Consider the following 27,411-nt stretch of genomic DNA (forward strand, 5'->3'; position numbering starts at 1 on the left):
TGTAATACAGGACAGTGTGTGTAAGTTAGTGGGAGTGATCTATCTGTAATACAGGACTGTGTGTGTTAATTACTGGGAGTGATCTATCTGTAGTACCGGACGGTGTGTTAGTTGGTGGGAGTGATCTATCTGTAATAAAGGACAGTGTGTGTTAGTTAGTGGGAGTGATCTATCTGTAATACAGGACTGTGTGTGTTAATTAGTGGGTTTGATCTATCTGTAATACAGGACAGTGTGTGTTAGTGGGAGTGATCTATCTGTAATACAGGACAGTGCGTGTTAATTACTGGGAGTGATCTATCTGTAATACGGGACAGTGTGTGTTAATTACTGGGAGTAATCTATCTGTAATAAAGGACTGTGTTTGTTAATTACTGGGAGTGATCTATCTGTAATACAGGACGGTGTGTTAGTTGGTGGGAGTGATCTATCTGTAATACAGGACAGTGTGTATTAGTTAGTGGGAGCGATCTATCTGTAATATGGGACAATGTGTGTTAATTACTGGGAGTAATCTATCTGTAATAAAGGACTGTGTTTGTTAATTACTGGGAGTGATCTATCTGTAATACAGGACGGTGTGTTAGTTGGTGGGAGTGATCTATCTGTAATACAGGACAGTGCGTGTTAATTACTGGGTGTGATCTATCTGTAATACAGGACGGTGTGTTAGTTGGTGGGCGTGATCTATTTGTAATACAGGACATTGCCTGTTAATTACTGGGAGTGATCTATCTGTCATACAGGACTGTGTGTGTTAATTACTGGGAGTGATCTATCTGTAATACAGGACAGTGTGTGTTAGTTAGTGGGAGTGATCTATCTGTAATATGGGACAGTGTGTGTTAATTACTGGGAGTGATCTATCTGTAATACAGGACAGTGTGTGTTAGTTAGTGGGAGTGATCTATCTGTAATACAGGACAGTGTGTGTTAGTTGGTGGGAGTGATCTATCTGTAATACAGGACATTGTGTGTCAGTTAGTGGGAGTGATCTATCTGTAATACAGGACAGTGTGTGTTAGTTGGTGGGAGTGATCTATCTGTAATACAGGACAGTGTGTGTTAGTTAGTGGGAGAAATCTACCTGTAATACAGGACAGTGTGTGTTAGTTGGTGGGAGTGATCTATCTGTAATACAGGACAGTGTGTGTTAGTTAGTGGGAGGGATCTATCTGTAATATGGGACAGTGTGTGTTAATTACTGGGAGTGATCTATCTGTAATACAGCACAGTGTGTTTTAGTTGGTGGGAGTGATCTATCTGTAATACAGGACAGTGTGTGTTAGTTAGTGGGAGTGATCTATCTGTAATATGGGACAGTGTGTGTTAATTACTGGGAGTAATCTATCTGTAATAAAGGACTGTGTTTGTTAATTACTGGGAGTGATCTATCTGTAATACAGGACGGTGTGTTAGTTGGTGGGAGTGATCTATCTGTAATACAGGACAGTGCTAATTAATTACTGGGAGTGATCTATCTGTAATACAGGACGGTGTGTTAGTTGGTGGGAGTGATCTATTTGTAATACAGGACATTGTGTGTTAGTAGGAGTGATATATCTGTAATACAGGACAGTGTGTGTTATTGGGAGTGATATATCTGTAATACAAGACAGTGCGCTTTCGTTACTGGGAGTGATCTATCTGTAATACAGGACTGTGTGTGTTAGTGGGAGTGATCTATCTGTAATACGGGACAGTGTGTGTTAGTAGGAGTGATATATCTGTAATACAGGACAGTGTGTGTTATTGGGAGTGATATATCTGGAATACAGGACAGTGTGTGTTAGTTAGTGGGAGGGATCTATCTGAAATACAGGACGGTGTGTGTTAGTTAGTGGGAGGGATCTATCTGTAATACAGGACAGTGTGTGTTAATTACTGGGTGTTATCTATCTGTAATACAGGACAGTGCGTGTTAATTACTGGGAATGATCTATCTGTAATAGAGGACAGTGTGTTAGTTGTTGGGAGTGATCTATCTGTAATACAGTACAGTGTGTGTTAGTTCGTGGGAGGGATCTATCTGTAATACAGGACAGTGTGTGTTAGTTAGTGGGAGTGATCTATCTGTAATACAGGACAGTTGTGTGTTAGTTCGTGGGAGGGATCTATCTGTAATACAGGACGGTGTGTGTTAGTTAGTGGGAGTGATCTATCTGTAATACAGGACAGTGTGTGTTAGTTAGTGGGAGGGATCTATCTGTAATACAGGACGGTGTGTGTTAGTTAGTGGGAGGGATCTATCTGTAATACAGGACAGTGTGTGTTAGTTAGTGGGAGGGATCTATCTGTAATACAGGACGGTGTGTGTTAGTTTGTGGGAGTGATCTATCTGTAATACAGGACAGTGTGTGTTAGTTAGTGGGAGGGATCTATCTGTAATACAGGACAGTGTGTGTTAGTTAGTGGGAGTGATCTATCTGTAATACAGGACAGTGTGTGTTAGTTAGTGGGAGGGATCTATCTGTAATACAGGACAGTGTGTGTTAGTTAGTGGGAGTGATCTATCTGTCATACAGGACAGTGTGTGTTAGTTAGTGGGAGTGATCTATCTGTAATACAGGACAGTGTGTGTTAGTTAGTGGGAGTGATCTATCTGTAATACAGGACAGTGTGTGTTAGTTAGTGGGAGTGATCTATCTGTAATACAGGACGGTGTGTGTTAGTTAGTGGGAGTGATCTATCTGTAATACAGGACGGTGTGTGTTAGTTAGTGGGAGGGATCTATCTGTAATACAGGACAGTGTGTGTTAGTTAGTGGGAGGGATCTATCTGTAATACAGGACGGTGTTTGTTAGTTAGTGGGAGTGATCTATCTGTAATACAGGACAGTGTGTATTAGTTAGTGGGAGGGATCTATCTGAAATACAGGACGGTGTGTGTTAGTTAGTGGGAGGGATCTATCTGTAATACAGGACAGTGTGTGTTAGTTAGTGGGAGGGATCTATCTGTAATACAGGGCAGTGTGTGTTAGTTAGTGGGAGGGATCTATCTGTAATACAGGACAGTGTGTGTTAGTTCGTGGGAGTGATCTATCTGTAATACAGGACGGTGTGTGTTAGTTAGTGGGAGGGATCTATCTGTAATACAGGACGGTGTGTGTTAGTTAGTGGGAGGGATCTATCTGTAATACAGGACAGTGTGTGTTAGTTAGTGGGAGGGATCTATCTGTAATACAGGACGGTGTGTGTTAGTTAGTGGGAGGGATCTATCTGTAATACAGGACAGTGTGTGTTAGTTAGTGGGAGTGATCTATCTGTAATACAGGACGGTGTGTGTTAGTTAGTGGGAGTGATCTATCTGTAATACAGGACAGTGTGTGTTAGTTAGTGGGAGTGATCTATCTGTAATACAGGACGGTGTGTGTTAGTTAGTGGGAGTGATCTATCTGTAATACAGGACAGTGCGTGTTAATTACTGGGAGTGATCTATCTATAATAGAGGACTGTGTGTGTTAATTACTGGGAGTGATCTATCTGTAATACAGGACAGTGTGTTAGTTGGTGGGAGTAATCTATCTGTAATACAGGACAGTGTGTGTTAGTTAGTGGGAGTGATCTATCTGTAATACAGGACAGTGTGTGTTAATTACTGGGAGTGATCTATCTATAATAGAGGACTGTGTGTGTTAATTACTGGGAGTGATCTATCTATAATACAGGACGGTGTGTTAGTTGGTGGGAGTGATCTATCTGTAATACAGGACAGTGCGTGTTAGTTAGTGGGAGTGATCTATCTGTAATACAGGACAGTGTGTGTTAGTTAGTGGGAGTGATCTATCTGTAATACAGGACAGTGTGTGTTAATTACTGGGAGTGATCTATCTATAATAGAGGACTGTGTGTGTTAATTACTGGGAGTGATCTATCTATAATACAGGACGGTGTGTTAGTTGGTGGGAGTGATCTATCTGTAATACAGGACAGTGCGTGTTAGTTAGTGGGAGTGATCTATCTGTAATACAGGACAGTGTGTGTTAGTTAGTGGGAGTGATCTATCTGTAATACAGGACAGTGTCTGTTAGTTAGTGGGAGGGATCTATCTGTAATACAGGACAGTGTGTGTTAGTTAGTGGGAGTGATCTATCTGTAATACAGGACAGTGTCTGTTAGTTAGTGGGAGTGATCTATCTGTAATACAGGACAGTGTCTGTTAGTTACTGGGAGTGATCTATCTGTAATACAGGACAGTGTGTGTTAGTTAGTGGGAGTGATCTATCTGTAATACAGGACAGTGTGTGTTAGTTAGTGGGAGGGATCTATCTGTAATACAGGACAGTGTGTGTTAATTACTGGGAGTGATCTATCTATAATACAGGACGGTGTGTTAGTTGGTGGGAGTGATCTATCTGTAATACAGGACAGTGCGTGTTAGTTAGTGGGAGTGATCTATCTGTAATACAGGACAGTGTGTGTTAGTTAGTGGGAGTGATCTATCTGTAATACAGGACAGTGTCTGTTAGTTAGTGGGAGGGATCTATCTGTAATACAGGACAGTGTGTGTTAGTTAGTGGGAGTGATCTATCTGTAATACAGGACAGTGTGTGTTAGTTAGTGGGAGTGATCTATCTGTAATACAGGACAGTGTCTGTTAGTTAGTGGGAGGGATCTATCTGTAATACAGGACAGTGTGTGTTAGTTAGTGGGAGTGATCTATCTGTAATACAGGACAGTGTCTGTTAGTTAGTGGGAGTGATCTATCTGTAATACAGGACAGTGTGTGTTAGTTAGTGGGAGTGATCTATCTGTAATACAGGACAGTGTGTGTTAGTTAGTGGGAGTGATCTATCTGTAATACAGGACAGTGTGTGTTAATTAGTGGGAGTGATCTATCTGTAATACAGGACAGTGTGTGTTAGTTAGTGGGAGTGATCTATCTGTAATACAGGACAGTGTGTGTTAGTTAGTGGGAGTGATCTATCTGTAATACAGGACAGTGTGTGTTAGTTAGTGGGAGTGATCTATCTGTAATACAGGACAGTGTGTGAATTAATGGAATTATACCTGGGATGAAACTTCAGTTACATGGAGGAATACAAAAACTGGTGTTGTTCTCTTTAAAGTGGAGCACGTTTAGGATAGGCATAATTGAGATGTTCAAAACCATGAAATGGTTTATAGACTAAATAAGGAGAATCTGTTTCCAATGCCGGAAGGGATAGCAAGGGAAAAAACACAGCTCTTAGGTAATTGACAGAAGAACCAGAGGCGACATGAGGGGGAAAAAATGTTTTCAGCAGTGAGTTGTTGGACCTGGAATGCACCGCCTGACAGGACAGTGGAAGCAGCTTCACCAGGAGCTTTCCCAAGGGGATTGGGTCACTGTTTCATGTGGAAACATTTGCAGGGCTCTGGGGAAAGGGCAGGGCAGTGAGGCTAATTGGATATTTCAAAGAGCGGGCACCGGTCGGATGGGCTGAATGGCCTGCACACGCTGTATCGTTGTGATTCTATGTTAATTATTCTGGAAGTGGGGGTGGTGGGGAGGGGGGGGGGGGGCGGGGGTGGGGTGGGGGTGCTGGATTGTTGCGCATGCGCTCCCTCCCCCTTCCTCTCAGTTGTTCCTGGTGCTCTTTCAGTCTCAACTTCTCTCATCAAGAGCCAGAGAGACACAGATTAAACAGTGGGTGGGACAAAAATATCTCAAGCCCCGTCTGGCTCGGATCGCGGAATCTGCTGCAAACTTTTGTCACTGAGTCAGCCGGCTGTCTGCTGTAAAATGCCACTTTGGGATTATTTGAAGCGTTATTGAGAGGAGACCCACACTGACCTCACAGAGTAAGATGTTGCCTTTCAGTTATTGTACATCTGATCTCCTGGACGGTAGGTGAGCTGCTGGAAGTTTTCCTGTGTGCTGCCCTGTTGATGTTTTTTGCTACCTGTTGTTGTTGGTGTGTGTATGGTGTTTGTGTGCTGCTGGGCTGTTTGTGGAGCTCTGCGCAGTTCGAGCCAGTCAGTGCCACAGAGCCACCCGGGACAACTCACTGCGAGCCCGGGGCAGCCCACAGCCGGCCCACCGGGAAGAACCGGGCAAAGGGAGAGTTTGCATTCCCGTTCCTCCGAGATTGTTCTCTATACTCACCTGCCTGATTTCCCCAAGACATGGATGGAGTGTGTGTGGGGCGGATGTGGGCTCAGTGCGTTTCTTCATTCCCATCCTCAATATCCCAGCCTGAGACAGAGCCGCTTTCCTACAGCCGGTGTCTGCTCTCCTTCCTGGTAACGTCAGGATCCAGCGCTATTCCACCCTCTGAGTAAAGAAATTCCTCCTCATCTCAGTCTTAAATGGCCTGCCCCTTATTCTGAGACTGTGTCCCCTGGTTTTAGACTCACCAGCCAGAGGAAACATCCTTCCTGAATCTACCCTGTCAAGCTCTGTAAGAATTTTGTCTGCTTCATGATGCTAGGTGTTGTGAGCACTGAGATGCATCTTGACTATTGAGGGATTTTAACAACCTGCACTAACTCATGTTTAAACCACTGGACTTGCTCTTCCGAGCTCTGCTGGGTCAGAAGTGCCTCTGAATGATCGGGGAGTCTAACCTGGTTCACCCGCCCAGATTGGAGAATCTCTCCACGGGAAATGTTTGCAATGCATTGCGACCCCAAAACAATAAGCAGGGAGGGTGAGTGAAGGGCGAAGCGGCAGGGTCCCCTCAGTCCGGGACCCAGATGAAGAGTGAGTAGAGCAGGTGAGTGATAGTGCACGGTCCAGCAGGTCAGACTGAAGGGGAAGTCTGAGTTAGTTCAGGATGCAGCTGACCAGTCCAACCAGAGATCCGGTGACAAGTTGCACAGAGCAAGGCACGGGTTGGTGTGCAGTCTGGGTGAAAGCCGCGTGGATCTGAGTGACCCACTGCAGGGAGTGCAGCCTCCCTCACTCTGTCTGCATTTCCCTCCCACTGACTTCTTCAGATTTCCCCCAAAGAGCGGAATCTGGTATCAATTGCGGGGGGAAGGGAGTTAATATGCGGATTTGGGGTGTAGGAGATACTATTCCAGACAGGTATCCAGTCGGGATGGGGTAATGAGCAGGGAAATGGGATGTGAAACCGCCACCTCCGCTCCTCGGTGATACAGTTGCTGACAATTAGTCGGATTGTTTTAAAGAAACGCCTAAAGGCTTTTTACTAAATTTAAGGCGAGTTACAATGTATTGTAATTTTGTGGTAAGCCATTAAAACGGGAGACTGGCCGCATATTCAGGGTTCCGGGTCACTGACTGACCCCACTCTCGCAGAAAATATTACAGTAAACCCTGGATAGTGTTCGCTGGACCCCCTACCACCATCTCCGGGGTTCCAGCTGAGGCTATGGAAGCCCAGTGATGGGACTTTCCCAGGGATGGGTGCAGGCGGAGTGATAGTGATGTGTTGGTATTAAGACGGTGCTCATTCCAGGTCTGTGCAGGTTGTCAGAATCCCTCAATAACCAAGTTGCGATTCAGTGCTCACAACACCTAGACTGTACATGTCAGCACGGCCCATCTCTGAATCACAGGGCTGTGGGTTCAGAGTCCCGCTGCAGTGATTTGAGCATGTAATCTGGGCTGACACTCCCAGTGTAGGTCTGAGAGAGTGCTGCACTGTCTGAAGTGCGCCTTTTTCTGATGCCTCTCAGGTGAACACACAATCCCAGGAAACTATTTAAAAGAAGAGAAGGGAGTTATAGAATCATAGAAAGTTTAAGGCACAGAACGAGGCCACTTGGCCCATCGTGTCTGTGCCGGCCGAAAAACGATCCACCTATTCTAATCCCACTTTCTCTCAGTTCTTGTCACTGTCCTGGGTCAATATTTTATCCCTCAACCCAACATCATTTAAACCCATAGAGAGATTTTCTGCTTTGGGAGTTCCTGAGTATTAAATAAATCACAGTGAATTTACATGCCTGCATAAACCATTTGCGAGGAACTGCCATCAGTTTCTGTTTCTGTCTAGGATCAGATTGAGTTATAAACTGGGGAGGAATGATCGCTGTGTCTGTGGCCGAGTCTTAGCCCTGGGGGAATATATTGCAGTTTTATATTCACTATTAGCCGCTGTGCTTCTCTGCAAGGTCTGAGTGCGGGAGGGTAGAATAATGGTCCCTGTAAATTCTCACAGGCTGACTGTCTGCGTGGGGAGGAATCTCGCCATGCGAGAGGGCAATATTCTGTTTATCACAGCCGGGTTTAAAAGCCTCATTGACCTCTTTCCATCTCCGCACACTCTGTCCCACAGTTGATTGGTAATTTCACACAATCTGCAAATAAGTAATCACTTCTGAGCCGTGGCTTAAAATATGACTGGATTTAACCTGAATGCAGAGAATTTGACATTTCTTTCAGGGGAAGAGGACGGGTCTGCGGCTGTAAATATTACATTTTGATGTTTCACTTCTTTCCTCGCTGTATTCCTGGCGCGTTCTCTCGCCCAGCTAAACTGGCTTCACTATCATGCTGGCCTCCCCCCTTAATCTCTCTCCCTCTCTCACCCAGGGTCATTCTCACCTTTAAGATCCATTCACTCTGTTTGTATTTTTATTAAATCGACCACATTCCCATAAAACCGGTTTCTAACCTATTCCAGAAACGCCGACTTGGTCCAACACTGCTGCACCACCCCGCAACCCCCTGAGCTGCTGCTGGACTGACAAATTCTCAGCCTTGTATTCCCATCACCTCCCCTCCATCTCTGTAACCTCCTCCAGCCCGACACCCCTCCCAGATTCCTCCAATTCTGTCCTCTTGTCAATGGCCCCCAACTCCCTTCACTTCACCATTGGCAGCCCTGCCCTCAGCTGCCGAAGTGAAATGTGTGCTGTTTCGACAAAGACCGTCCACTTACTAGTGGTTCTAATAGGTTACCGCGGATTACAGTTTAAACTCAGCCGGCAAACTGAACCTTAACTCGCGCAGTGTGAGTGTGCGGTGTCCAGTGTGTGTGAATTCCTGTCTGCTGCTCACACAATCCTGGTTTGTACGAAACAAAGAACATTAGCTGTCAAACCCTTGGGGAAGCTCTGAGGAGATGCCTTATAAATGACAGTTCTTTTCCATTCTCAGTGGCAGGGTTTCCAGAACACACAGACCGACTCTGTCCCCCGCCCCGTCTGTCCAGTCCCCACACACGGGTATAACTGACACATTCACGGCTAATTTCCCGCAATTCGATTGCTAACCTTGCATGCTGTTACCTTCCGATTCAACTTGAGAGCTGTGTTTCTCTCTCTGTCTGTTTGCCTGCAGTTTTTTTGTTGTTGTCAAACAAGAGGATAATATTTACAGTGTAGGTGTGAAGGGCGTTGGTGAGCTGGGTCCAGGCGACACTGACAGGTCCCATGCCGTGTCTGTGCAACTTTTGCTTCAGATGTTCCCATCGCCCAGTGTGCAAGAGAAATTTGAAAGCACTTTTTTAACTGGCAGTGATCTAGGATTCTCCCTGTCAGACTGCACTCTGAATGGGGTAAGATTTTCCAGCAGCTTTTTCGGGAAAATACTCCAATTTTTATTTATCGCTGGAACTCAGCTGATCAAACTCAGTAATATAAAAGCAAAATACTGCGGATGCTGGAAATCTGAAACAAAAACAAGAAATGCTGGATTCACTCAGCAGGTCTGGCAGCATCTGTGGAAAGAGAAGCAGAGTTAACGTTTCGGGTCAGTTCCGAAGAAGGGTCACTGACCCGAAACGTTAACTCTGCTTCTCTTTCCACAGATGCTGCCAGACCTGCTGAGTGAATCCAGCATTTCTTGTTTTTGATCAAACTCAGTGTCTGACTATCAGTCAGAGGAAGCATCTGTGTGTCTAGCAACTAAGATCCGAATAGATGGAAAGGACTTCCATTTATATAGCACCTTTCACAACCTTGCTTCATACTTTTGAACTTATTCACAGTTGTAAGGTGGGAAATGCAGCAGCCAATTTGTGCACAGCAAGATCCCAGAAACAGTAATGTGATAGTGTTTAGTCATGTTGCATGAGGGGTAATTATTGGCCAGGACACCAGGGAGGACGCCCCTGCAATATAGTGCCAGGAGAAGTTTAACGTCTCATCTGAAAGACGGCACCTCCAACAGCGCAGCACTCCCTCACTACTGCCCACATTTCAGGCTAGATTATGTGCTCAAGTCTCTAGAATGGGGCTTGAACTAGCCATCTAGACCTAGAGGTGAGGAGTGCTACCCACTGAGCTGGCTGGGTTGTGGCCCTAAGCCTACAGGCAGAAGGGGACAGAGCCATAGTGCTTGTACAGGCAAACAGAGACACCAGTGTCAGTACAGGAACATCCTTGCTCTCTTTTATCTGTCTTTCTCTCTGTCCATCCAATATTCAACATTTGCCTGCCCATTTATGCTTCCATTTAGCCTCTGTGATTCTATATGGAATTGCCACAATCAGTCCTTGAGTACATTTATTTTATTGGTGATGGATTGGACGCTGACCCGTCACTGCTGATAGCATCTACTGTCATCATAGTAGCAGCTTTTAATACCTGACCTGACCAGTACAGACACACATCACTGTGGACCTGTGTTTGCTGCAGTCTGTCCTTGCAGTGGCACTGCGTTTGCTGTGATCTTGCGTTTGCTGTGATCTTGCGTTTGCTCTGGACCCGTGTTTGCTGTTGTCCTGCCTTCGTGGTGGCGTTGTGTTTGCTGTGCTCCTGCTTGTGTCGTGGTCCTGTGTTTTCCGTGGTCCTGTGTTTGCTGTGATCCTGTGTTTGCTGTGGTCCTGTGTTTGCTGTGATCCTGTGTTTGCCGTGGTCCTGTGTTTGCTGTGGTCCTGCATTCGCAGTGCTCCTGCATTTGCTCTGGTCCTGCTTTTGCTCTGGACTGCATTTGCTGTGCTCTTGCATTTGTCGTGGTCCTGTATTTGCCATGGTCCTGTGTTTGCTGTGATCTTGTGTTTGTCAGGGTCCTGTGTTTGCTGCGTTCCTGTGTTTGCTGTGGTCCTGTGTTTGTCAGGGTCCTGTGTTTGCTGTGGTCCTGTGTTTGCTGTGGTCCTGTGTTTGTCAGGGTCCTGTGTTTGCTGTGGTCCTGTGTTTGTCAGGGTCCTGTGTTTGCCGTGGTCCTGTGTTTGCTGTGGTCCTGCATTCACAGTGCTCCTGCATTTGCTCTGGTCCTGCTTTTGCTCTGGACTGCATTTGCTGTGCTCTTGCATTTGTCGTGGTCCTGTATTTGCCATGGTCCTTTGTTTGCTGTGATCTTGTGTTTGTCAGGGTCCTGTGTTTGCTGCATTCCTGTGTTTGCTGTGGTCCTGTGTTTGTCAGGGTCCTGTGTTTGCTGTGGTCCTGTGTTTGTCAGGGTCCTGTGTTTGCTGCGTTCCTGTGTTTGTCAGGGTCCTGTATTTGCTGCAGTCCTGTATTTGCTGCAGTCCTGTATTTGCTGCAGTCCTGCATTTGCCGTGGTCCTGTGTTTGCTGTGCTCCTGCACTCCCCATTTCAGAGGTAGTTGGACAGTTCAGAGATTGCTACATGATAGAGCTTCAGATCGACCATTAGAATTAACACAAAGATGCAAACTAGTGCTGATAATTATAACAACGTGTCCTTTATAACACGTACATGTACCAGAGCAGCAGGGGAATAACTCCTCTCTGCAAGTACCCAACAATGGAACTGGCTCACCCACTTGGGTACATTTATTGGGTGTCAGCCATACCCCAGTACCAGCTGTGCAAGCCCCGACAGTGAGTGCAGGCTAGATATTCAGCTATGGCAGATTTCAGAGTCAAGCTCAATTTACAGGATAGCAATCAGGAGCAGCAACTCTAGCCCTAGGGGTGCTGAGGTAGAGCTGTTTATAGTTCCCATATTGCTGGTTTAGCTGGAGAACAACTAACTCAACAAGGCTGGAGATGGAGCCTGGGATCACTATGTCCACAGACTGAGTGCAAAATTTTGGTGACATTATTGACTATCCGATCATGCTCCTGCAAAGAGCTTCGGGATGTTTTACTATGTTAAAGGTGCTACATAAATGCAAGTTGTTGTTGTTGACAAATCAACCACCTGGAATTTCCCTGGTGCAATGTTTTCACGTGATACACTCATATCAAATTCCTCGCTCTGCTGTTTTCACTAAAGAATTAACTCATTACAAATAAACACATTACGGTTTCCCGAGAACAGCAGAGAGAGGAATTTTCTATAAGTGCAATAAGTATTCACACGGTTACATCGCGCATGACAATGTCCGGGCCTTCGTCACCATGACAACACCAAATTAAATGGCGGCAACCAAGCACCTGCTCCTGACATTAGAAAATCATTTTAATAGCTTAAGCGTATGTAACATTTATTATTAATGGCACTGAGAGTTGCAGTGAGGGAGCCATTTATGGGGGAAAAGTGCATGTTTCTATCACCCCATTATAGGAGGAAGTAAGGATGATGGATGTGTGTTTGCCTCGAGGCAACTTTACAGCCAAGTCCTAGGGCTGCTACTAGATTTTCCCAGTTCCAACATCTCCCAGTAGTTATTCGGAAGGTTCCTGGCTATCTACAAGTTATTTAGTGGAGTTGCCAGCTGACTGGCCCCATTACCCACGCCAGTACTGTAGCTGTCCTGTTTGTTTTATGTACTACTGAAATATTCACTTTAAGTGAAGTGGACATTTAGGGTAGGATTTTGCCGTGTGCTTCTGGAGCCCGATATTGGGATGAAATGGCGGTCCTGAGCATGCACTTGTCAGCAGTGTGACTGGCTCAGCAATTTTACCGAAGGTGGCCTCAATGAAGCTTTTTTTTAATTCATTCATGGGATGTGGGTGTTGCTGGCTAGGCCAGCATTTATTGCCCATCCCTAATTGCCCTTGAGAAGGTGGTGGTGAGCTGCCGTCTTGAACCGCTGCAGTCCATGTGGGGTAGGTACACCCACAGTGCTGTTAGGAAGGGAGTTCCAGGATTTTGACCCAGCAACAGTGAAGGAACGGCGATACAGTTCCAAGTCGGGATGTTGAGCGACTTGGAGGGGAACCTGCAGGTGGTGGTGTTCCCATACATCTGTTGTCCTTGTCCTTCTAGTTGGTAGAGGTTGCGGGTTTGGAAGGTGCTGTCTAAGGAGCCTTGGTGCATTGCTGCAGTGCATCTTATAGATGGTACACACTGCTGCCATTGTGTGTCGGTGGTAGAGGGAGTGAATGTTTGTGAATGGGGTGCCAATCAAGCGGGCTGCTTTGTCCTGGATGGTGTTGAGCTTCTTGAGTGTTGTTGGAGCTGCACCCATCCAGGCAAGTGAAGAGTATTCCATCACACTCCTGACTTGTGCCTTGTAGCTGGTGGACAGGCTTTGGGGAGTCAGGAGGTGAGTTACTCGCCACAGGATTCCTAGCCTCTGACCTGCTCTTGTAGCCACGGTATTTATATGGCTACTCCAGTTCAGCTTCTGGTCAATGGCCTCCAACAACCACAACCAGCTTCCTTTGCGTTAGGTACGACTCCAAACAGCAGAGAGTTTTCTCCCAATTCCCATTGACTCCAGTTTTTCTAGGGCTCCTTGATGCCATACTCGGTTAAATGCTACCTTGACGTCAAGGGCAGTCACTCTCACCTCACCTCTTGAGTTCAGCTCTTTTGTCCATGTTTGAATCAAGGTTGTAAATGAGGTCAGGAGCTGAGTGGCCCTTGTGGAACCCAAACTGAGCGTCACTGAACAGTTTATTGCTAAGCAAGTGCCGCCTGATAGCACTGTCGATGACACCTTCCATCACTTTACTGATGATTGAAAGACTCATGAGGCACTAATTGGTTGGGTTGGATTTGTCCTGCTTTTTGTGTACAGGACATACCTGGGCAACATTCCACATTGCCGGGTAGATGCCAGTGTTGTAGCTGTACTGGAACAGCTTGGCTAGGGGCGCGGCAAGTTCTGGAGCACAGGTCGTCCGTACTATTGTCGGAATATTGTCAGGGCCCATAGCTTTTGCAGTATCCAGTGCCTTCAGTTGTTTCTTGATATCACGTGGAGTGAATCAAATTAGCTGAAGACTGACATCTGTGATGTTGGGGCCCTCAGGAGGAGGCCGAGATGGATCGTCCACGCGGCACTTTTGGCTGAAGATTGTTGCAAATGCTTCAGCCTTATCTTTCACACTGATGTACTGGGCTCCCCCATCATTGAGGATGGGGATATTTGTGGAGCCTCCTCCTCCAGTTAGTTGTTTAATTGTCCACCACCATTCACGACTGGATGTAGCAGGACTACAGAACTTTGATCTGATCTGTTGGTTGTGGGATCGCTTAGCTCTGTCTATTGCATACTGCTTACGCTGTTTGGCATGCATATAGTTCTGGGTTGTAGCTTCAACAGGTTGACACCTCATTTTGAGGTATGCCTGGTGCTGTTCCTGGCATGCCCTCCTGCACTCTTTATTGAACCAGGGTTGGTCCCCCGTCTTGATGGTAATGGTAGAGTGGGGGATATGCTGGGCCATGAGGTTACAGATTGTGGTTGGGTACAATTATGCTGCTGCTGATGGCCCACAGCACCTCATGGATGCCCATTTTTGCATTGCTAGATCTGTTTGAAATCTTTCCCATTTTGTACAGTGGTAGTGGCACACAACACGATGGACGGTATCCTCAAGCCGGCGGTCTCCCCACTGGGCAGGGGCTGTTCCTCCACCAGCAAAATGCCAGCGAGCCATGAAAATGGTCCATAATAGGGGCCTTAATTATTTAAATTGGCTGCCCGCCTCCATTCAGCAGGCAACTGATACACATTCAGTCCCACCGCTGGTAAACTTACCTGGCGGTGGGAATGCATCAGGGAGCTGTCCCAACGCGGTGACTTTATAAGATGTCCCTAAGGTGTCACAAGGGAAAGAAATGAATAGAAACAATTTATTATTTTCAGTCACTCCTGATGTTTGGGCTCTGAGGGAGTGCTGTGCTGTTGGAGGTGCCGTCTTTCAGACGAGATGTTAAACCAAGGCTCTGTCTCTCCTCTCAGGTGGATGTGAAAGATCTCGGGGCAGTATTGTGAAGAAGATCAGGGGAGTTCTCCCCCATGTCCTGGGCCAATATTTGTCCCTCAATCATCACCTAAAACAGATTATCTGGTCATTATCACATTGCTGTTTGCGAGAGCTTGCTGTGTGCAAATTGGTCATCGCATTTCCTACATTACAACAGTGATTACACTTCAACATGTACTAGATTGGCTGTAAAGCACTTTGGAACATTCTGAGGTCGTGAAAGGTGCTATATAAATGCAAGTTCTCTCTTTCAACATCCTGTGATAAATTCAGGCAACAAGTTGGGAAAAACAGAGGAACTGTGATTCTTGTTGAAGGCCCAAAAGCAATAATAATAATGATAATAATAATAGTTAGTGACGAGGAGGAGGGAAGGGCGGGAATTGAACTTGTTTTTCTCAATTTGTTTCTGTGAGGTGAGTGGATGATTAGCATGGAGCCTTCTTGTGCCACTGTAGGTTTTATAGTGGGATATTAAAATGAGCACGGGTTAGCAACAGATGGGGTTTCTGAGATTTGGTGCTACTTGTGTTCCTGCAGTGTATTGGTGTAGTATGATGTGCTGGGCACTGTCAGCAGGCACATTGTACAGTAGCTATTTGTAGTGGGATTAATGTGGCAGGAATACAGGCAGATTTATGACTAGTTATTTTCACTTTGCAAAGAAAAAACAGGGCAGATTATGAATCATACTACTGGGCCACAGCAAAGGAAAAGATAAACCTGCCACATTTAAGATGTGTAGCCTCATTGATAGAGATCGATTGCTATGATTAGTCAATTACTCTATTATCGCTGTATCATGAGCCTATCCGGATGGTAGGAGGTGATCTAGTATCTTTGTCTTTTTATTGCCAAGCAATTCCTGTTTCTATATAACCGTGTCCTTTACTCAATGCGAATTGAGAGGGATTATTGGTGTGCCGTGGGAGGCACTCTACCCTAGCTGGGGATCCAAGCATGTTGGTGGGAAGTGTTTAGTTTGCCACACTGCAACATAAGCAATAACTCATAATCTCTGACGGGGTAGAGGGTTGGGATCGAATTGGTTGACGAAGACAAGTCAGGGAGAAGTCAAATTCATGTAAAAATCCTTCTTCAGTGATAGCTCTGCCTCTGCGGACACCACTCACACCTCTGAGTCTGCAAGGGTGTGAGTTCAAGCCCCATTCCCGAGACTTGAGCACAAAATCCAGGCTGACACTCCAGTGAAGGGAGGGAGTGCTGCACTGTCAGAGGTGCTCTCTTTCAGATGGGATGTTAAATTGAGAGTTTGTCCGTGCTCTCAGGTGAGCATAAAATTGCACTATTCAAAGGAGAGTGGAGGAGTTTTTTCTGGACATTATTTTATACCTCTAATAACATGCATTGTTTTAAAAACAGGTTACATTGCAATTTGTGGGATCTTGCTGTGTGCAACGGGCTGCAGTGTTTCTGACGTTATGCTGTGAATAGATGCGAGAAAAAAATGCTTCACTAGCTGTGACGTGCTTTGAGAAATCTTGAGATGGTGTAAGATGCATAAATATAAATGCAAGCTCTGTTCTTTATTCAAACAACAGTTGATAGCTTCCTCACTGCTCCATGTCTCTCTATTTCTGAATAAAACATTCTATCTAAAGACCTGGAATTTTGGTGGGGGGGCTCTCTTTAGTGAAAGCCCTGGAGAGGTGGCCGAGAATGGTGATATGCTCCATGTGTGCGGAGGTGATATTCTGTCGAAGATACGGAATGCACTGGGAGAGCCTTGCTAAGGCTCGGGACCTCTGTCTGTAGGACTGGTTCAAACAAATCATGTAACAAAGCATATGGCTAAGCTACTACTGTAGCAATGACTAAACTCCAGCAGCTAAGAATATAAGAAGTAGGAGGGGGAGTGGGTCATACCACCCCTCAAGCTTCCTCCACCATTCAAGTAGATCATGGCTGATCATCTTCGACCTCAAATTGACTTTCTCGCCCTATCCCTTGATTCCCTTACTGTCCAGAAATCTAACATTCTCAGTCTTGAACATACTCAATGACTGAGTTTCCACAGCTCTCGGAGGTCAAGAATTTCAAAGATTCACAACTCTCTGAGTGAAGAAATTTCTCCTCATTTCAGTCCCAAATGGCCAACCCCTTTATCCTGAGACTTTGACCCCGAGTTCTAAACTCTAGCCAGCAGAAATAGCCTCTTAGCGTTGACCCTGGAAAGCACTCTAAAATATTATACATTTCAAATGAGATCTCATTCTTCTAAACTCTGGAGAAAGTAGGCCCATTCTATTCAATCTCTCCTCATAAAACAGGTTGCTCATCCTAAGAATCAATCTGCCCACATCACTGCGGAGCATTCCTCAAATACCGACTCGTACCACAGTTACATGAAGAATAAAAAAGGGAATTATCGCTACCATTACATTTCATGCCCACTCCCTCTCTGAGCCCTATGGAATAAGTAGTGTGTCATTAGTCTCACTTGTGATGAAGACTTTGAGAATTGCTTGAGCTTTCTTAAGTTATGGCTTAATTTTATACTACATAGTAAGCAGAAACGGCAGTGGCCGCCGGTCAATGGTCGAATGCAACTGAATCCCTGATAAATACAATCACTAGCCAAGAGCTAGTGTTCCAAATCAGGATTTATATCAGCTGTGGATAAAAATAGGCAGCTTGCAGATCTTTTGAATTTGTTTATTTGCAAGTTCAATCCAAGCAGCTGCTGAGAATACGACTGGGTGGTTAATATGGTGAGACTATCTTCACCACAGAGGGATGGTTAATATGGTGAGACTATCTTCACCACAGGGGGATGGTTAATGTGGTGAGACTATCTTCACCACAGGGGGATGGTTAATATGGTGAGACTATCTTCACCACAGGGGGATGGTTAATGTGGTGAGACTATCTTCACCACAGGGGGATGGTTAATATGGTGAGACTGTCTTCACCACAGAGGGATGGTTAATGTGGTTAGACTATCTTCACCACAGAGGGATGGTTAATGTGGTTAGACTATCTTCACCACAGAGGGATGGTTAATATGGTGAGACTATCTTCACCACAGGGGGATGGTTAATATGGTGAGACTGTCTTCACCACAGAGGGATGGTTAATGTGGTTAGACTATCTTCACCACAGGGGGATGGTTAATATGGTGAGACTATCTTCACCACAGAGGGATGGTTAATATGGTGAGACTATCTTCACCACAGGGGGATGGTTAATATGGTGAGACTGTCTTCACCACAGAGGGATGGTTAATGTGGTTAGACTATCTTCACCACAGGGGGATGGTTAATATGGTGAGACTATCTTCACCACAGAGGGATGGTTAATATGGTGAGACTATCTTCACCACAGGGGGATGGTTAATATGGTGAGACTGTCTTCACCACAGAGGGATGGTTAATGTGGTTAGACTATCTTCACCACAGGGGGATGGTTAATATGGTGAGACTATCTTCACCACAGAGGGATGGTTAATATGGTGAGACTATCTTCACCACAGGAGGATGGTTAATATGGTGAGACTATCTTCACCACAGGGGGATGGTTAATGTGGTGAGACTATCTTCACCACAGAGGGATGGTTAATGTGGTTAGACTATCTTCACCACAGGGGGGTGGTTAATATGGTGAGACTGTCTTCACCACAGGGGGATGGTTAATGTGGTGAGACTATCTTCACCACAGAGGGATGGTTAATGTGGTTAGACTATCTTCACCACAGGGGGGTGGTTAATATGGTGAGACTGTCTTCACCACAGGGGGATGGATAATGTGGTGAGACTATCTTCACCACAGGGGGATGGTTAATATGGTGAGACTATCTTCACCACAGGGGGATGGTTAATATGGTGAGACTATCTTCACCACAGGGGGATGGTTAATATGGTGAGACTATCTTCACCACAGTGGGGTGGTTAATATGGTGAGACTATCTTCACCACAGGAGGATGGATAATGTGGTTAGACCATCTTCACCACAGGGGGATGGTTAATATGGTGAGACTATCTTCACCACAGTGGGGTGGTTAATATGGTGAGACTATCTTCACCACAGGGGGATGGTTACTATGGTGAGACTATCTTCACCACAGGGGGATGGTTAACATGGTGAGACTATCTTCACCACAGGGGGATGGTTAATATGGTGAGACTATCTTCACCACAGTGGGGTGGTTAATATGGTGAGACTATCTTCACCACAGGAGGATGGATAATGTGGTTAGACCATCTTCACCACAGGGGGATGGTTAATATGGTGAGACTATCTTCACCACAGTGGGGTGGTTAATATGGTGAGACTATCTTCACCACAGGGGGATGGTTACTATGGTGAGACTATCTTCACCACAGGGGGATGGTTAATATGGTGAGACTATCTTCACCACAGGAGGATGGTTAATATGGTGAGACTATCTTCACCACAGGGGGATGGTTAATATGGTGAGACTATCTTCACCACAGGGGGATGGTTAATATGGTGAGACTATCTTCACCACAGGGGGATGGTTAATATGGTGAGACTATCTTCACCACAGAGGGATGGTTAATGTGGTTAGACTATCTTCACCACAGGAGGATGGATAATGTGGTTAGACCATCTTCACCACAGGGGGATGGTTAATATGGTGAGACTATCTTCACCATAGGGGGATGGTTAGTATGGTGAGACTATCTTCACCACAGAGGGATGGTTAATGTGGTTAGACTATCTTCACCACAGGGGGATGGTTAATATGGTGAGACTATCTTCACCACACGGGGATGGTTAATATGGTGAGACTATCTTCACCACACGGGGATGGTTAATATAGTGAGACTATCTTCACCACACGGGGATGGTTAATATGGTGAGACCATCTTCACCACAGAGGGATGGTTAATGTGGTGAGACTATCTTCACCACAGAGGGATGGTTAATATGGTGAGACCAACTTCACCATGTGGAGATGGTTAATGTGGTGAGACTATCTTCACCACAGAGGGATGATTAATATGGTGAGACTATCTTCACCACAGGGGGATGGTTAATGTGGTGAGACTATCTTCACCACAGAGGGATGGTTAATATGGTGAAACTATCTTCACCACAGAGGGATGGTTAATAAGGTGAAACTATCTTCACCACACGGGGATGGTTAATATGGTGAAACTATCTTCACCACACGGGGATGGTTAATATGGTGAGACGATCTTCACCATGTGGAGATGGTTAATGTGGTGAGACTATCTTCACCACAGAGGGATGGTTAATATGGTGAAACTATCTTCACCACAGAGGGATGGTTAATAAAGTGAAACTATCTTCACCACACGGGGATGGTTAATATGGTGAAACTATCTTCACCACACGGGGATGGTTAATATGTTGAGACCTTCTTTACCATATGGAGATGGTTGATGTGGTGAGACTATCTTCACCATGTGGAGATGGTTAATGTGGTGAGACTATCTTCAACATGTAAGGGAGCACTCTTTGCCCCCACATCTGGAAAATCTAGAGCTTAAGGAAGTGTTTCTCTGGATCGTTACCTGGCGGAAGAAATTCTCAGCTTGGGGTCAAAAAACTAATATTGTGAAGTCTTTCAGGGAAACGGCAGATTAAACACTTAAAAGGTTTCACCTATGTTTTGGGCATTCCATTTACTTCTATATAATTGGCATGAACAGGAAGTGGGTTGGTTCGTTAGAAGTCAATAACGAAGCAGAGGCTGTTATGTTTCATGTTGTATTAAATCATCTCAATCAATACCTATTCCTGTAAACTCTAGTCTTATTTATGAGCAATTAAGTATCAAATCCTTTTGATTTCGCCATGCAGCATCATTTGACAATGATATCTGTCTTTCAGCATTATAAAGACCTGAATTATGTCCCCATTCCCCCTCCTCCCCCAAATCTTGCTTCCTCCGTTAGAATTACAATTCTCCATAGCCGAGAGCAGGCTCACTACACGAGCACACAGAGCGTCTATGAGAGGATTAAGGAATGACAGTGAATATTCAAACTAACTAAAGGGGAAGGAAGATTGTAACGAAAGGAACCACTGCAACTTCCAATTCAGGTTTCCATTTTTTAAGGCGCAAAAGATCCCAAGGTGCTTTGCAGGAAAGTCTGGGAACCCGCGAGCTTAGGTGAGGTGCCTGATTAATTAGCTTTTTAAATCTGTTTGTCACTGCTGGGTTCATGCAGCACTTATGTAAGTCAGAAAACATTGCTGTGTCAAAGGTCAAATTTGACATTGGCTGAAAAACAAAATTCCAGGTAAGGAGCCAGTGCTTTTAAAAAAAAAAGGCCTGGCCTGTAATCATTAATAGTGACTGTTCACATTGAACAGACTTCACCCGCACAGAAAGCCTTAATAATAATGGAAGATAAATATGTGACAAGGAAATTTTAAAAGGCACGGAATGATAAAGATTTGAGGCAGAACGCTGGGGTCAGTTGAGCAGTTGTTCTTCTTTGACCCAATGAATCAGCAGAGGTGAGGGGTCAGAGATTTTCCTAACCACTCAGATGTGACATGCACGATGGAAAGTCAATAAGAACATCTTTGGTTATCCTTTGTGGACAGGTGTCTGTACAAACCAAGGAATTCAAAGTAGGATATTAAGTAAAGTGGAAAAGGTGGCAAAACAGCCCAGGGAAGGAGGCATGAGAGGGAAGAAGAGGAGACATATTTTTACACAGCGAGTTGTTTTGATCTGGAAAGGGGGTGTAATCAGATTCAATAGCGCCTTTCGAAAGGGAAATGAATAAATAGTTGAAAAGGAAATATTTGAAAGAACAGGTGAGTGCCACTAAATGGATAGTTCTTTCAAAGAGCTGGCACAGTCATGAGACGCTGAATGGCCTTCCTCCATGCTGTATCATCCTACAAAATCTAGAAAGAGTAGCTTACTTATTACTGTTCCCACTTAAAATATATATATTTATAATTCACTTTATTGCTATAAATGATTGTTTTTCAGGATTTAATTAGTTGGTTTCTAATTTTGCGCTAGTCTTATAAAAATATGTCCCGTGGTCACTGACAGACTGGTCTACCAGGCAGAAAGTGACACAGGGCATCACTCAAAATGTTATTTTGGACTCGAGGCTTAGAACCAATAGGTAACTGCTCTTGTAATTGATAATATTAAAATGGGGATCTTGAGGGTCTAATGCTAACTCTGATTTTTTTGTTTGCTGTCTCCACCACTGGTGCACAATGGCAGCAGTGTGTAACAGCTACAAGATGCACTGCAGCAACTCGCTGAGGCTTCCTTGATAGTACCGAGAAGGACAAGGGCAGCAGGCACATGAGAGCACTACCATCACCAAGTTCCCCTCCAAGTCACACAATGTCCTAAATTGGACATACATCACCCTTCCATCATAGTCACTGAGTCAAAATCCTGGAACTCCCACCCTAACAGCACTGTGGTAGTCCATTCATCACACTGACTACGTATTCAAAAGGCAGCTCACAACCACCTTCTCAAGGGCAGCTGGGGGCGGGCAATAAATGTTGGCATTGCCAGTGATGGCCACGTCCCTGGAATCAATTAAAATAAAATAAAAGTGTGCCAGCTGATTACTGGCAACTAATTACTGGCGGCACAGTGGCGCAGTGGTTAGCACCGCAGCCTCACAGCTCCAGCGACCCGGGTTCAATTCTGGGTACTGCCTGTGTGGAGTTTGCAAGTTCTCCCTGTGTCTGCGTGGGTTTCCTCCGGGTGCTCCGGTTTCCTCCCACAGCCAAAAGACTTGCAGGTTGATAGGTAAATTGGCCATTATAAATTGCCCCTAGTATAGGTAGGCGGTAGGGGAATATAGGGACAGGTGAGGATGTGGTAGGAATATGGAATTAGTGTAGGATTAGTATAAATGGGTGGTTAATGGTTGGCACAGACTCGGTGGGCCGAAGGGCCTGTTTCAGTGCTGTATCTCTAAATCTAAATCTAAGTCTAAATGGGCACCACAATTCTCAAAGGGTTGGCAGATCAGAGGTAAGTATCACACAGTTAAACTTGGATTGGATTAACCTACAAGGGTAAAGATTTATTTCAGAGCAAACAAAGAGATGTTGTGTGATTGAGAAACCATTTTGAAGAGCTATAGTAAAAGATTAACAGAGAAAAAAAGCAAATAAAGTGAGTCAAGATGTGTTGCCTAGTCGATGCCAGGATTGGATGATTGGTAAAAGACTCGGGTGGAGATGAGAAGGATTTTTTTGAGTTGTTATGAATTGGAATGCAGTGCCTGCAACAGCAGGCCTGAACTGTACTAAATGTGCGTGTTCTATTAGAACATGTGTACGCAGAAAGGAGCCCATTGTTTGCACACACTATTTGGTGAGTGCACTGAGCTTGTCAGTAAACAGATCAGCTAATCAATGTCAGCAGAGTTCAGGGCTCTCATCTGAGACAATAAAAGAACCGATCCTTTACATTGCAGTATTCATCAGCTGGACAAGCACCAAGTCAAATAGTGAAGTCCTTCCATGCAAGGCAACCTTCAAATTGTTTATTTGTAGAATTTTCTTTTTTCCATTTTATTGTTTGTGAGTTCTCAGCTGTAATGTTGGACACACTGAGTCTGGGGAATGAACGGGAGAAGCAATTCCCTCACACCATGGGACACACAGACAGTGGGATAGCAGATACAATAGCTTTCAAAAGGGGATTGGATAAATACTTGAAGGGGCCAGAAAGTGCAGGGCTATAGGGAAAGATCAGCGGAGTGAGGCTAATTGGATAGCTCTTTCAAAGACCTGGCACAGGCACAATGGCTCAATAGCTGCCTTCTGAGTTAATTTATTCTATGATTGAACAACTATTGAGAGCAGGAATTTTGGCATATTGTTTCTTTCCCCTCCCTCTCCAAACAAAGGACCTTTGAAGCCAAATCTAGCATTAGCACTGCCTCCCCATATCAGCTAGCACAGACCAGAAGTCGAATCTGGGATCTTTCCTAGTCTGTGTTGCTCAGTAACAGATGGGCAGTGTACCTACTGTGTTATTGGGGATCTTAAGCTCATCCTTTCTTGATAAGTAAATCCATCTACTCCCCATCTCATTGTATCCCTCAGTCTTTGATCTCGTCAGAAGCATGTTCAGATGCCTCTTGAACCAGTTTCCACCATCAGCTGCAATAGTCTGTCCGCTACTTTATTCAACTGTTTTACCGTTTAGGTGAAAACGTTGCTCTTGGCTTCCCTTCTTACTCCTGCCGTCTATAAGCTCACAGGCTGGTGCCTGTGCTGTAACAAACTGTACTTCAAAGTCATTTTGGGTCATTAAGTAAGATTTATGCCCTTTGATAATTTTTTGGGGGGGAAGGGTGGTGTGGGGAATTTGGGAAACATCCCAGAATTTTCCCTTCCTGAAGGTTCTGCCTGTGCTTCTCTCAGAGAGTGCACAAGTGCCTGATCTATGGAAGCAGTAGTTGACTAGGCCAGGATACCTGGTCAGTTAGAAGGAGCAAGCTCATTGGACCAGGGTACCTGGTCAGTTAGAAGGAGCAAGCTCATTGGACCAGGGTACCTGGCCAGTTAGTAGAAGCTGGCTCATTGGGTCTGAAATGGGGCAAGTCCATCATATTTCAGTGGGAGAACATCTGGGAACAGTGATCACAATATCATTAGGTTTAGAATAGTTATGGAAAGGGACAAAGAATTGGAAGAGGAATTTCACTGAGTTGTAAGGGGAACTAAGCCAGGTGAACTGGAAACAAAGATTGGCAGGTAAAACAGTAAATGAGCAATGAGAGGTCGTTAAGGAGGAGATAGTTCAGGTATGGACTCATTCCAGATGTTTAGACATCATTTGTCTCCTGATCCAACTTTGCGGATCTCCTGTGCTGGCTCCCAACTCCAGATGTTGCAGGGGGGGCCTCCTGTCTGATTGTGCCATTTCTCGGTCTGTAGATCCAGAATCTCCCTGCATCTTTGTGAGGTGGGAGCTGGCTTAGGTGTTCTGCATCTACTTTAATGCAGGAATTAGAGGCTTCTCCATCTGCACAATCCCAAAATACAGCCAGTGGTAAACTTTAAACCAGAGCTTTTTGCCCGTCATGGCTCCTGTTGCCTGGCAGAGGCTTCTTGTTTTGAAATGTGGAATTTGAACTTTTTAAATCAAATGTACCGTGTTTGATAATTGTCCTTCAAACTGTGTCTGAACTTTATTTACACATGTGTTTTGAGAGGGGAGAGGTAAACTGTCACAGAGGGGAATGGGGAGATACAGCATGTGATAGTGAGTGCTAAATAGTCACCTTGCTGCTATAGACTCCATTCTTGCTTGATTATATTTACCCTCGCACCCCCCTGGCCAATAAGCTTTGCCCAGATTCTCCCCTCCACTCCTTGCTCTCATCTGACCAAGCCTTATGGATGAGTGTCAGCAGGTTTCTTGACTAGGAAGTCCAGCTTCTCACTCAGTAGTGACGTGTGTGCACTTTACCGCTGGATATCAGTCCAGAGAATGAGCCCTGGATGAGTCCCATCTCCGGGGTGCTGAAACTAATTGTATCCATGTCATAGCCAAGATTGACAAGCTTAGCACAGACCCAGGATTGACCATGAGATCTTCCTTTAAAGTGTGTGTGGAATATGAGACAGTATCATAACATGCCACGTGTACAATCGTACATAGGATACTGTTGTACAATCCCTTATTCCAATTCAGCCAAATGAGAGAGATTTTAGGAATTAAAGAGTCTGCCCTGGAACGTCATATGACAGGAGTTTGGGAATTTCAGCCTGGATATCAGTGCGCTTCATGTAACATTCCATCCAAATGGAAAGTAAATAATTCATTTTTTAAATAATCATCTTGAATGTTGTCTAAACCTCCAGGCACAGAGCTGAAAAGTTTCCAAACAGAATACGAACTGTGAGGAACAGTGATGGTGAGCAGAGGCACACTGGGAGAGTTAGGGTCTTCTAGGGATGAGAGAGTTAGGGTTTTTTTTATTCATTCATGGGATGTGGGCATCTCTGACTAGGCTAGCATTTGTTACCTATCCTGAATTGCCCTTGAGAAGGTGGTGGTGAGCTGCCTTCTTGAACTGCTGAAGTCCTTGGTGTGTAGGTACACCCACAGTGCTGTTAGGAAAGGAGTTCCAGGATTTTGACCCATCAGCAGGAAGGTAACCTGCGGGTGGTGATGTTCCCATGCATCTGCTGCCCTTGTCCTTCGATGTGGTAGAGGTCATGGGTTTGGAAGGTGCATCTTATAGATGGTACACACTGTGCATCAGTGGTGAAGGGATGATTCCATGAGCATGACTACTCCGTGAGATAGCTCTTCAATTTTTGGCACAAGCCCCCATATGTTATGTTAGCAAGGAAGACATACAGGGTTTGCCATCATCATTTCCAATGTCTAGGTCAATCGGTCCAGTTTCATTCCTTTTCTTAGGCGTTGATACAACTGAGTGGCTTGCTAGACCATTTAAAAGGCAGCTACATTACTGTGGGTCTGGAGGTACCTGTAGGTAAGTACAGCAGATTTCCTTCCCTGAAGGACATTAATGAACCAGAGGGTTTTTACAACAATCGACAATGGTTTCATGGTTACTACCTTTTAATTCTGGATTTAGAAATTAAATTCAAATTTCACTATCTGCCATGGTGGGATTCAAACCCCTGTCTCTCAGAGCATTAGCTTGGATTACTCGTTCAGTAATGTAACCACTACACCACCACCTCCTCCATATTAGAACGGTGAGATTGAATGGGAAAGTTAGGGTACTAGACAGACAAGCTCTCATGAGAGAATTGGTGTTGAGTGTATATCGCTCTGAGTGCTATCTCTCCTGCCTACAGAACATTGCATTACTGTGTGATAAAACTGCAGCGAGTGGAGTCCCAGGTGACCGGTTCTGGTTGATCTATGCTCATTTACCACAGGACCTGCTTCTGCTGCTGCACAGAGAGGTGCCAGATTGGGCGTTGAATGTTGTTAGTATAATTGTAGCAAATTATAGGGTATAGAACCGCCTGAATTACACATCTGATTGGATATGATGGTTATTATTCTCTCTGTGCATTTACCTGCCAGTGTTGCTCAGCAATGAAACTTTCTTATCAGTGCAATTATAAGAACAGCCTAGTCTTCAACAACTCTTCACCTTCTATAAGGCCAAGTACACCCACACGTGGATTCTGGTCCCAGATCTGCTGAGGGTCTTCTAACTGCCTGGATAGGACATGAGATAAAACTTGGCGTTCAATAGATGATCCTTCTGTTACCTTTAATCTATTACAACCTTTGTCTTTATTTTGTATATTTACTGCTTTGGGCATCACTTCAAACTCTTCATCATAAATCCAATTACATAGCTTCATATACCCTTCACACTATCTCCAAAGCTAACGCACTCCTTCAGAGGATCTCAAACTATGGAGCTTCTTACCTCCCCCCCCCCCTGTGCAATGGGCCTTGGCTCTTCAACTAAGGTTCTCAATT

At 44.9% G+C, this 27,411-nt stretch overlaps 1 protein-coding gene and 1 long non-coding RNA gene across 9 annotated transcripts in view; one reads left to right on the top strand and one right to left on the bottom strand.

Moving 5' to 3' along the window:
- The window catches only part of LOC137384421 (uncharacterized), a 150,722-nt gene extending 144,262 nt beyond the window's left edge, over positions 1 to 6,460 (bottom strand). Inside the window, exon 1 of the long non-coding RNA XR_010977588.1 lies at positions 6,088 to 6,460. This is a non-coding gene — a long non-coding RNA (uncharacterized lncRNA). The remainder of the gene's footprint in view (positions 1 to 6,087) is intronic.
- gcgra (glucagon receptor a) overlaps positions 1 to 27,411 on the top strand; it is a 274,805-nt gene that overhangs the window by 183,210 nt on the left and 64,184 nt on the right. For 3 of the 8 annotated variants that reach the window (XR_010977587.1, XM_068058440.1, XM_068058447.1), the window contains exon 1: positions 5,576 to 5,828. The exons of 2 other annotated variants lie outside the window; for them this stretch is intronic. The gene's annotated coding sequence lies outside the window, so the exon portion shown is untranslated. Of the gene's footprint in view, positions 1 to 5,575; positions 5,833 to 6,676; positions 6,698 to 27,411 lie in introns of those variants that run through there. 3 more of the 8 variants (XM_068058441.1, XM_068058444.1, XM_068058446.1) reach the window with 3 other exon arrangements.

This window comes from Heterodontus francisci, chromosome 26 (genome assembly GCF_036365525.1).
Source record: "Heterodontus francisci isolate sHetFra1 chromosome 26, sHetFra1.hap1, whole genome shotgun sequence".
NCBI classification, from domain to species: Eukaryota; Metazoa; Chordata; class Chondrichthyes; order Heterodontiformes; family Heterodontidae; genus Heterodontus; species Heterodontus francisci.